The sequence below is a fragment of the Drosophila bipectinata genome, chromosome XL, assembly GCF_030179905.1.
Source record: "Drosophila bipectinata strain 14024-0381.07 chromosome XL, DbipHiC1v2, whole genome shotgun sequence".
Classification (NCBI taxonomy): Eukaryota; Metazoa; Arthropoda; class Insecta; order Diptera; family Drosophilidae; genus Drosophila; species Drosophila bipectinata.
Window position 1 is genome coordinate 18,677,098 of NC_091734.1, and position 11,190 is coordinate 18,688,287.

Below are 11,190 nucleotides of genomic sequence, written 5' to 3' on the forward strand. Positions count from 1 at the left end.
AATAATTGATGACTGTCTATATATGTATATTTCGACCAGTATGGCTCGTACGTAAATATTTAATTCCTAACTATTTTCGAATTTGCGGAGCCGGAAAGGTGGACTTGACCTTGGCTTGGTTTTAAAACAGAGAGAAAATAAATAATTAATTTTTGCCTAATTGTCGGATTTAATTATTATGGAGACAGACGGGTGGGGTTGAAAATCTCAAGTTTTAATCAATTGAGGTTAATTATCCCGCAGCTGGAACGGTGGAATTGAAACCGCGGCTCGATTCTGAAAGAAGATCGACAAAATAAATTATTTAATTATAATTTTTCGATAATTAAATTCTCGACTTTAATTATTGAGAGGCCGGAAATGTGAATTAAAAAACCTGGCCCTTTGCTCGAACGGAAAATAAGAAGTTAATAAATTTTAGTAGTTATTATTATAAATACATGAATTTATAATTAATTGAATTTTTTTTTTTTAATTTATTTGGTTATATATTTCCTGAAATTGGAGGCAGAAAATATTGAGAAATATATGAGCATGCATGTAAGTAGGGCAAGGGCATGTAGGGCATTTGATGGCACAGTGGAACGTCGAAAAGTGGACTGTATATGTTAATTTTTATCGGTTATATATTTCCTGAAATTGGAGTCAGAAAATATTTGGAAATATATGGACATGCATGCAGGTACGGATATATGTAAGGGCATGTGGGCATATATTGGCACAGTGGAGCGTTGATAAGTGGACTGTATAAATGGAGGAACAGAGAAGTTATGTGGTGTAAAAAATGACACTGATTGAGGAAGATAAAAAACAAATATTACGACAGCGGCGGACTGTTCGGTGAATTTGGAAATTCCGGAACTAATTCACACCGGTGGCCAATATTAATTATGCCTTCTTTTTGTCACCACACAATTTCACTGTTCACTTGCGAATTTTTCGCGGATTAATTGCACCAAAAAAAATATGTATGTGCGTATGTATGTATGTGAATGCACATATGCCTCGACCGTTGGCAAGCGAATGGATAACGGAGAGGCCGAAAACGGCGAGGAATATGGGCAGCACACAAAACGGAGACGGATGGAAAAATTTGCAGAATTTTATGATTAGTATAGATTATTAGAAAAACTCAACCTGCCGTTGTGTCGGAAAACTCGGACTTGGAGTTGACACGGAGGGAAAAACAATCTTGCAGCAGTGTGAACGAAATTTAATGTTCGGATCACTGCTGAAGACCGGCAGAGAGACGGAGACGGAAAAAATTTCGTACTTATCTTTTGGCGGAACAATGCCGAGAACTGCTGGCAGAAGAAAATCCAGGAATTATCCGACTCGAAGGACCAATGTTTTGTAGGGGGGCCAGAAAACATGAAATGTTGAAATAAGAAGTGGGGGGCGTCTTTCGGATGGTATAACGCGGTCAGCTTTATTCGGCTGCTTACATGAGATAACTGACTTAACTTAGAAACTAGTACAAAAAAAGAGATCGACGAAAACCAACGAGCGAGAAGAGAGGGCACAGAGGGGCGAGTGTGGATGCGCTCTTCAGCGCGGGTGCGCTCTTCAGCGCGGGTGCGCTCTTTAGCGCGGGTGCGCTCTTCAGCGCGGATGCGCTCTTCAGGTGAGCGGCACAACGGCCCCTCACCTAAACAGAGTTTAATAGCCCATCTAGCCAATCGTCCATTCAAGTTGGATTGGTTCATGAGCCAGCGGAGGCTTGCATGATCTGTGATTACCTCAAACACATGTCCTTCAATATACATTCGGAATTTTTGAATCGCTTTAGCTACTGCTAGGCATTTTAGTTCTGTCACAGTATAATTGCACTGTGCTCTATTTAGTTTCCTTGATATATATGCAATGGGACGTTCGCACCCTGAGTCATCTTTTTGGTCTTTTTCTTTTAGGAGTTCGGTCATGGAAATATGATTGTGGAATAGTTTGAAATGAAACGTTGGGACCAACCAGGTCCCAAGGAATCGTCATCAAGGAGTTGTCGTTGATTCTGTGGAATCGGGAATTCCTTAACAGCAGATATTTTGTCTGGGTTGACCCGTAAGCTACCTTCCCCAACTATGTAACCCTAGCTGTTTAAGACAAAACTGGCTTTTGTTTATGTTAATAGTGAGTCCTGCCTTACGTAATTGGGATGCTACTTCGGATAAGTGCAGCAAGTGGGATTCAGAACTATCTGATACGATCAACAGATCATCTAAATAATCTACCAATACGCCATGGATACGCCAATAGAATGAGAGTGCTGGTCCAGCAAATAAAAGATGAGCAAACTGACTTAGCAAAGGGAAATTACCATTAAGGCACTGAGAAGTTAAACAGTTGAAATCTCCGATTGGAAGGTCGTTTGTCGTACCACTGAACTTGATACGCCAATTGGAAATGACGTTAGAAATCCTATCTGGTTGCTCTAGCGAAACATCACTTGTCCTACTATTTGGCGGTCGAAATCTTTGGCTGTTGGTGCGTGTATTGCTAGCATTACTGACTCGTGGTAATGGAGGTGCTAATTCGTTATCCCATTCAAGTTGGGGTTCCTCTCTTGGCTCTCGAGAGAATTTATTCAAATTCCTAAGAGTTTTGGTTATTTGGTCACCAATGAACGCTGTAATACTTGCTCTATAGCATTCCATTGAAATGGATATAATTTGCTGAATACGTTTCTCTTGCATAGAGTTTTGTTCCCTAGAAATCCTATCCTGTCCGGTCTCGCGTCTGGGGCTCGAGCTACCTGCTCTTGTTCGTTGTAGTTGGGTTGTTCGCTGTATTATTTGTAGTTGTGTTGTTAGAAACCTGTGATCTAGTATTCATACGAGATCTTGGAATGGCTCCGGAATGATTTGAAATATCATTATCCGGAATATTAAGAAAATTAAGAATTTATAATATTAAACTAAAGAAAAATTATACATAATTTCAATCACGGTGGGAGTCGATACAAAATTAGCGCAGCTATCAAGGTTCGCTTTGGAAGCGGTTGTGCAAATCAGTATTGCCGAAAGTGTTCACACACACATGCTTGCAGGCAAGGGTTATTGTTTTCTCACTTTGTTACACTGATATTTGACCTCCTCAGGCTCGCAAAAGAAAATATAGTCTAAATATGAAAACTCTATTTAATAAGTGCCTGGCTGCTCGCTGAAGCAAAAAAAAAAAAAAAACTGAACTGCAGCAGCCACAGTTATAGCTTGTTGCGACTTATTCTTATTTTTCTTCTACATCCCGATCCTCCCTAATGCATGATTATTTTATGGGTTCTCTTTCGGCTGGTTACGGCACTCTATCGGCGGTCCAGGCGAAGATTAAGTTCGGTCAAGTTGCTAGGGCGGTTTTCCTGATGCGATCTTTTCCTACGCCCGATCCGAGGCCAAATCCCAAACGGAAAGAAGAAAATAGATGCTAAAAACGTTCTTAAAGCTCCAGCACTCCCATGCTTTCAAAAAGCTTCCCTACCTAACGGAGGAATCGTATAATGTTAATGTATATAACGATATAGCCATGTAAGTCTGTCCACCTGTATTTGAAATGGAGACTCCTTAGACACGTGGATCTCAAAGAATGTAGGAAATAGAAGGAAAAATAGAATACGAATAGGAATCGAATAGGAAATAGAATTATCCGATTTGGAACATGGACTCGTATGATATGCACGCAGATCAAGTTTGTGTCAAAATTCTCGTACTTTTACGTCAAAATTGGCTTTTACTACTAAAAATAGGCTTTTCCTGAAATATACAAAAACTTGCTGTAGTATTGATTTCTCAAGATATCTACGAGCTCGGTCTAATTTTACCGGTCAAGCGTAAACATGTATCTTTTCCACTTCTGCTTACGTTTCAAAATTCATTTTGCGATCTCTGATCAGGCCATTGCCGATCTATTCGCCGAATTTTTCCAAGAATTTTTTCCGCCTAAATTGACAGATCGCATTACAACAATTACGCATACAACAATCAGCATATTTTATTTTCTGACTGTTTTTCTTCGAAGAATAGCTTATTATCAGCATGGTTTCATTAAGCGTCGCTCCACCACCACAAATTTACTGGAGTTGACATCCTTCGTCATAGATGGCTTTCGAAAGGGATTTTAAACTGATGTTATTTACACAGACTTTAGCAAAACATTTGATTCAGTCAATCACTCACTCTTGTTGAGTAAACTGAAAATGCTGGGATTTTCTACAGACCTCTTAACGTGGATCTCCAGCTACTTAGATGGAAGAACACAAAGATTCTTATTTAAAAATGCACATTCCCGTTTGGTCCGTGCTACATCTGGAAGGAAGTTATCTTGGCCCGTCATTATTTACTCTTTTTATTAATGACTTGCCTTCTGCTTTAACGAGCTCTCTAGTTCTTATGTATGCAGATGATGTTAAGCTTCGTCTTCAGTACAAATCCATCTCTGCCTAATGCAATCTTCAAACCGACCTTAAAATTTTCAAAAATAGTGTTTAGCAAATGATTTAATACTTGATGTATTAAATTTATTTAGCTCTATGATGAATACAGGAATGCTGGCTGATGCTCTAACTGATGCACGAGCTATTTCCAAAATTCTAGAAGACCGCGAAAAAAAAAAAAATAAATAAATCTCTTCTCTTGATTTATGATCTGTAAATATTTTCACTTTGGACCGTACAGATAATTTCCAAGAGTCTGTTGTAATATGTCTCGCAGGGATCACATCCAGTTTTTAATCAAGTCGATTTTGTTTGTATTCTTTGGATTTTTTATTTTAATTTTTTATCTGTGTCGCCGCTTGGCCGATCACGGAAAATGCCTTTAACAAACGTTGGACAAATAGTTGGAGCTCGTTTCGTTCGTTTTATTCTGGAATAATTACAATATCTAATTAGCTCTTACATTTACTTTATTGGCTAACGTAACGTACCGTTTTCCCTTCCCTCTCCTTGTGATGGCGCAAATCGGTGTAATTGTTTGCCAAATATTGATTACCTTTTTACCCTATTTTAGTGCAACCGTATAACCTAAACTAAAATACTAGACTTTATAATAATACTGACTTCATAAAATTCCTGACTATCGATAGCCCTGATCCGTACCACGACAATCTGGATAGTTTATTTGGAGCAGCCGTTGTTGCCGCTCCAAGCTCCTAAGACATTTTCCTCCTTCTAAAGTCTTAAGTCTTGTAGTTGCGCTGCCAACAGCGGCCGCGGAGAGACGATTATGTATTTTTATATATATAGCTATTATCGCTTAGGCGGTATTACATTTATGCCGAATATGCAGTTTCGGCGTGTGGCTAAGGCACAGCGAGCGTTTGGTATTTCGGACACTTAGGTTTATGACCGAGACCTCGAATTATGTAAACACTGCGACATAGTGTTACAGTGTGTCCCCATTTAGTACTCATGGTACAGTGGGTGCTCAATATACATATTTATATATGTGTGCATATTACATCTCCCTCCATTTGAAAAATAACGGAAAATAACGGAAATAAAATATAATGGAGTTAAAGTGTGCAACGCAGTAAAAGAGACATCTCCGACCCTATAAAGTATATATATTCTTGATCAGGATCACCTCCTGAGTTGATACGAGCATGTCCGTCTGTCTGTCCGTCTGTCTGTCTGTTTCTACGCGAACTAGTCTCTCAGTTTTGGAGCTATCGACTTGAAACTTTGCACACACCCTTCTTTCCTTTGCACGCAGTATATAAGTCGGAACGGCCCGGATCGGTCGACTATATCCTATAGCTGCCATATAACTGAACGATCGGAAATGACCCAACTTTTGTGTTTTTGAAGATAGAAGTTTGGGACATTTTTAGAATTGGTTTTTGTATTATAATAAATTGGGTTATATTATCATATTCTCATAAGGATCGGCCAACTATATCCGATGCTTGCTATATATATACGGTTTTAGCTGCAAGGGTATATAAACTTCGGCTCCGCCCGAAGTTAGCTTTCCTTTCTTGTTTAAATATTTCATTGTAATTAATTGATTTTGGTATGGTATTCTCATAGGGATCGGCCAACTATATCCGATGTTTGCGATATATAGCCGGTTTTAACTTCAAGGGTATATCAACTTCGGCTCCGCCCGAAGTTAGCTTTCCTTTCTTGTTTTTGTATGTATCCTTACATATTTTTTTTTTTTTTTTTTGTTATACATGTATGTATGTATGTATGGCCATACGTGATATATTTATGAAATTAAAAATTGATTAAAAAATTGAAATAAAAAGTTTTAATCTATTTTTATGTACTATTTGCTTTTTATTTTTATTATTTGATATAGTTAGGTTATCTCTATCTCCTATTTGTTCTCCCTTATAAGGACCTGTATGTTTAAGATCTAGCTCATGTCCTGTTTCATTTTTCAATAAAACCTGATCTCCCGTTTTTTCAACATCTAAACTTGTTTTGTCGTAAATAATTTTTTGTTTTAGTTTATGAGATTCTAACATTAGTCTAGCTCTCTTAAATGCCTTATATAATCTAAATTTTGATTCCTTAGCAAATCTTCTATATTATAAAGAGGTTTTATTATATCTATGCTATTAAAATGTTTTGGTAGATTTGACGTTTTACCAAAAACTAGCTCATATGGACAATAGTCATGTGCCATAGAGGGGGTCGTATTGAAACAATAGGCGATGTATTGTAGCCATACATCCCAATCCGTTTTGTCAACTGAGATGTATGAACGAATGAACTCATTGAGTGTTCTGTGTCTTCGCTTCACGGCTCCTACAGTCTGGTGATGATGTGCAGTCGAAGTTATGATTTCAATATTTAAATTTTTACGTAGACCTTCAATAATTGAATGTTTATATTCCGTTCCCATGTCCGTAATAAACGTCTTCATTGGACCGTACTTTAGAATAAAATCTTCAAATATAGCTTTTATAGCTATAGCACTCGTATTTGGTATTGGTATAGCTACTAAGTATTTAATTCAAACGCAGATTAGTGTTTCCATTATTAGATTTTCGTAGTGGACCAATCGTATCTACAATAACTCTATCGAAAGTCCTTTGCGGAGTTTCGGTTATGGTTAATGGGGTCTTAGTGTGCTTAGTCGTTTGAGACTTTTGGCATTTAGAACATTTAGTCCGTCTTTCTGTCTGTTTCTACGCGAACTAGTCTCTCAGTTTTAAAGCTATCGTCTTGAAACTTTGCACACACCCTTCTTTCCTATGCACGCAATATATAAGTCGGAACGGCCGGCATCGGCCGACTATATCCTATAGCTGCTATATAACTGATTGATCGGAAATGGTATAACTTTTGTGTTTTTAGAGTAAGAGAGTTCAAATTTTAGGTGAGAGCTATTTTTGGCAAACATTACGACATGCCAAATTTCATAAGGATCGGCCGACTATATCCTATAGCTGCCATATAACTGAAGGATCGGAAATGACCCAACTTTCGTGTTTTTGAAGATAGAAAGCTGCAACTTGGCACAGATTATATATTTGGTCAGTTGATCCGACCTACCAAATTTCATTAGAATCGGCCGACTATATCCTATAGCTGCCATATAACTGAACGATCGGAAATGGTATTTGGTAGAAATATCAACTTTCGTATTTTTGAAGATAGAAGTTTGGGACCTTTTTATACCCTTGCAGAGGGTATTATAATTTTGTCCAAAAGTGTGCAACGCAGTGAAGGAGACATCTCCGACCCTATAAAGTATATATATTCTTGATCAGGATCACCTCCTGAGTTGATATGAGCATGTCCGTCTGTCCGTCTGTCCGTCTGTCTGTCTTTCTGTTTCTACGCGAACTAGTCTCTCAGTTTTAAAGCTATCGTCTTGAAACTTTGCACACACCCTTCTTTCCTTTGCACGCAGTATATAAGTCGGAACGACCGGGATCGGCCGACTATATCCTATAGCTGCCATATAACTGAACGATCGGAAATGACCCAACTTTCGTGTTTTTGAAGATAGAAAGCTGGAATTTAATACAGCTTTCTATTTTTTGTCAGTTAATCCAACCTACCGCATTTCATTAGGATCGGCCGACTATATCTCATAGCTGCCATATAACTGAACGATCGGAAATGGTATTTGGTAGAAATATCAACTTTCGTATTTTCGAAGATAGAAGTTTGGGACTTTTTTTAGATTTTGTATTGTAATAAATTCGATTATATATTCCTATTCCCATAAGGATCGGCCAACTATATCCGATGTTTGCGATATATATCCGGTTTTAACTGCAAGGGTATATAAACTTCGGCTCCGCCCGAAGTTAGCTTTCCTTTCTTGTTTAGATTTTTTATTGTAATAAATTGGATTATATATGTATTCCTGTTCGCATAAGGATCGGCCAACTATATCCGATGTTTGCGATATATATCCGGTTTTAACTGCAAGGGTATATAAACTTCGGCTCCGCCCGAAGTTAGCTTTCCTTTCTTGTTATACCCTTGCAGAGGGTATTATAATTTTGTCCAAAAGTGTGCAACGCAGTGAAGGAGACATCTCCGACCCTATAAAGTATATATATTCTTGATCAGGATCACCTCCTGAGTTGATATAAGCATGTCCGTCTGTCCGTCTGTCCGTCTGTCTGTCCGTCTGTCTGTTTCTACGCAAACTAGTCTCTCAGTTTTAAAGCTATCGACTTGAAACTTTGCACACACCCTTCTTTCCTTTGCACGCAGTATATAAGTCGGAACGGCCCTGATCGGCCGACTATATCATATAGCTGCCATATAACTGATTGATCGGAAATGGTATAACTTTGGTGTTTTTAGAGTTAGAGAGTTCCAATTTGACATGAGAGCTATTTTTGGCAAAATAATACGACATGCCAAATTTCGTAAGGATCGGCCGACTATATCCTATAGCTGCCATATAACTGAACGATCGGAAATGACCCAACTTTCGTGTTTTTGAAGATAGACAGCTGGAACTTGGTACAGATTATATATTTGGTCAGTTGATCCGACCTACCAAATTTCATTAGGATCGGCCGACTATATCCTATAGCTGCCATATAACTGAACGATCGGAAATGGTATTTGGTAGAAATATCAACTTTCGTATTTTTGAAGATAGAAGTTTGGGACTTTTTTTAGATTTTGTATTGTAATAAATTGGATTATATATTCCTATTCCCATAAGAATCGGCCAACTATATCCGATGTTTGCGATATATATCCGGTTTTAACTGCAAGGGTATATAAACTTCGGCTCCGCCCGAAGTTGGCATTCCTTTCTTGTTATACCCTTGCAGAGGGTATTATAATTTTGTCCAAAAGTGTGCAACGCAGTGAAGGAGACATCTCCGACCCTATAAAGTATATATATTCTTGATCAGGATCACCTCCTGAGTTGATATGAGCATGTCCGTCTGTCCGTCTGTCCGTCTGTCCGTCTGTCTGTTTCTACGCAAACTAGTCTCTCAGTTTTAAAGCTATCGTCTTGAAACTTTGCACACACCCTTCTTTCCTTTGCACGCAGTATATAAGTCGGAACGGCCGGGATCGGTTGACTATATCCTATAGCTGCCATATAACTGATTGATCGGAAATGGGATAACTTTGGTGTTTTTAGAGTTAGAGAGTTCAAATTTGACATGAGTGCTATTTTTGGCAAAACATTACGACATGCCAAATTTCATAAGGATCGGCCGACTATATCCTATAGCTGCCATATAACTGATTGATCGGAAATGGTATAACTTTGGTGTTTTTAGAGTTAGAGAGTTCAAATTTGACATGAGTGCTATTTTTGGCAAAACATTACGACATGCCAAATTTCATAAGGATCGGCCGACTATATCCTATAGCTGCCATATAACTGATTGATCGGAAATGGTATAACTTTGGTGTTTTTAGAGTTAGAGAGTTCAAATTTGACATGAGAGCTATTTTTGGCAAAATAATACGACATGCCAAATTTCGTAAGAATCGGCCGACTATATCCTATAGCTGCCATATAACTGAACGATCGGAAATGACCCAACTTTCGTGTTTTTGAAGATAGAAAGCTGGAACTTGGTACAGATTATATTTTTGGCCAGTTAATCCGACGTACAAAATTTCATTAGGATCGGCCGACTATATCCTATAGCTACCATATAACTGAACGATCGGAAATGACCCAACATTCGTGTTTTTGAAGATAGAAAGCTGAAATTTAATACAGATTCTAGTTTTGGTCAGTTGACCCAACCTACCAAATTTCATTAGGATCGGCCGACTATATCCCATAGCTGCCATATAACTGAACGATCGGAAATGGTATTTGGTAGAAATATCAACTTTCGTATTTTTGAAGATAGAAGTTTGGGACTTTTTTTAGATTTTGTATTGTAATAAATTGGATTATATTTTCCTATTTCCATAAGGATCGGCCAACTATATCCGATGTTTGCGATATATATCCGGTTTTAACTGCAAGGGTATATAAACTTCGGCTCCGCCCGAAGTTAGCTTTCCTTTCTTGTTTTTTTAATCATTTCAATGAGTATTTTTTAAAAAAAAAAAAAAAAACACAAAAAAAAAAACCAAATTGGCTTAAAAAAATTAAAAGAAAAATATACATACAGTTTAGTAAAATTAGTGATATTTAGAAACACAGCCAAAACCAAAAAGAAGTGAAAAGATTTAAAAGCTTGAATAAATATGGAAACTAGTTCTCATTGATACTTTTACTCATGATACAATTATATAAGGTAGTCCATTCCACTGACATATCGTTCGGGTTTGGTCACTTGATTTCAAACTGTCAAAATGAAAGGTGATTTTGTTTTCATAACTTTAACCCTTAAGTGGCCAAGCAAAAAATGACTTTTTGCTCTTATTGTAGCAAGCATTCAATAAAGAGCTTTGTGGGAGCAGTCTTTGGGCTGTACCTTTATTGTACCTTTTCTCAAGCCGTCCAAAATATTAAAAACGAAGAGAACGAGCCTAAAGATTGCAATCTCCAATTTGATTTTGACGAAGAATTTGAAGAGATAAACCAGTTGACGGAGGATGCACTTGAATACCTGGCAGGTTTTGTCATAAAAAAATTACGTTTGTCTAATAAGCTAGCAGATGAGTCGACGTTTACATATGTAGATGAGGTTTCGCATGGAGGACTGATGAAGCCTTCATCGACATTGTCACTTCTTTTATCTACATAAAAATATTTACATATAAGCTTGTTAAACAAAAAAAAAAATTTAAAA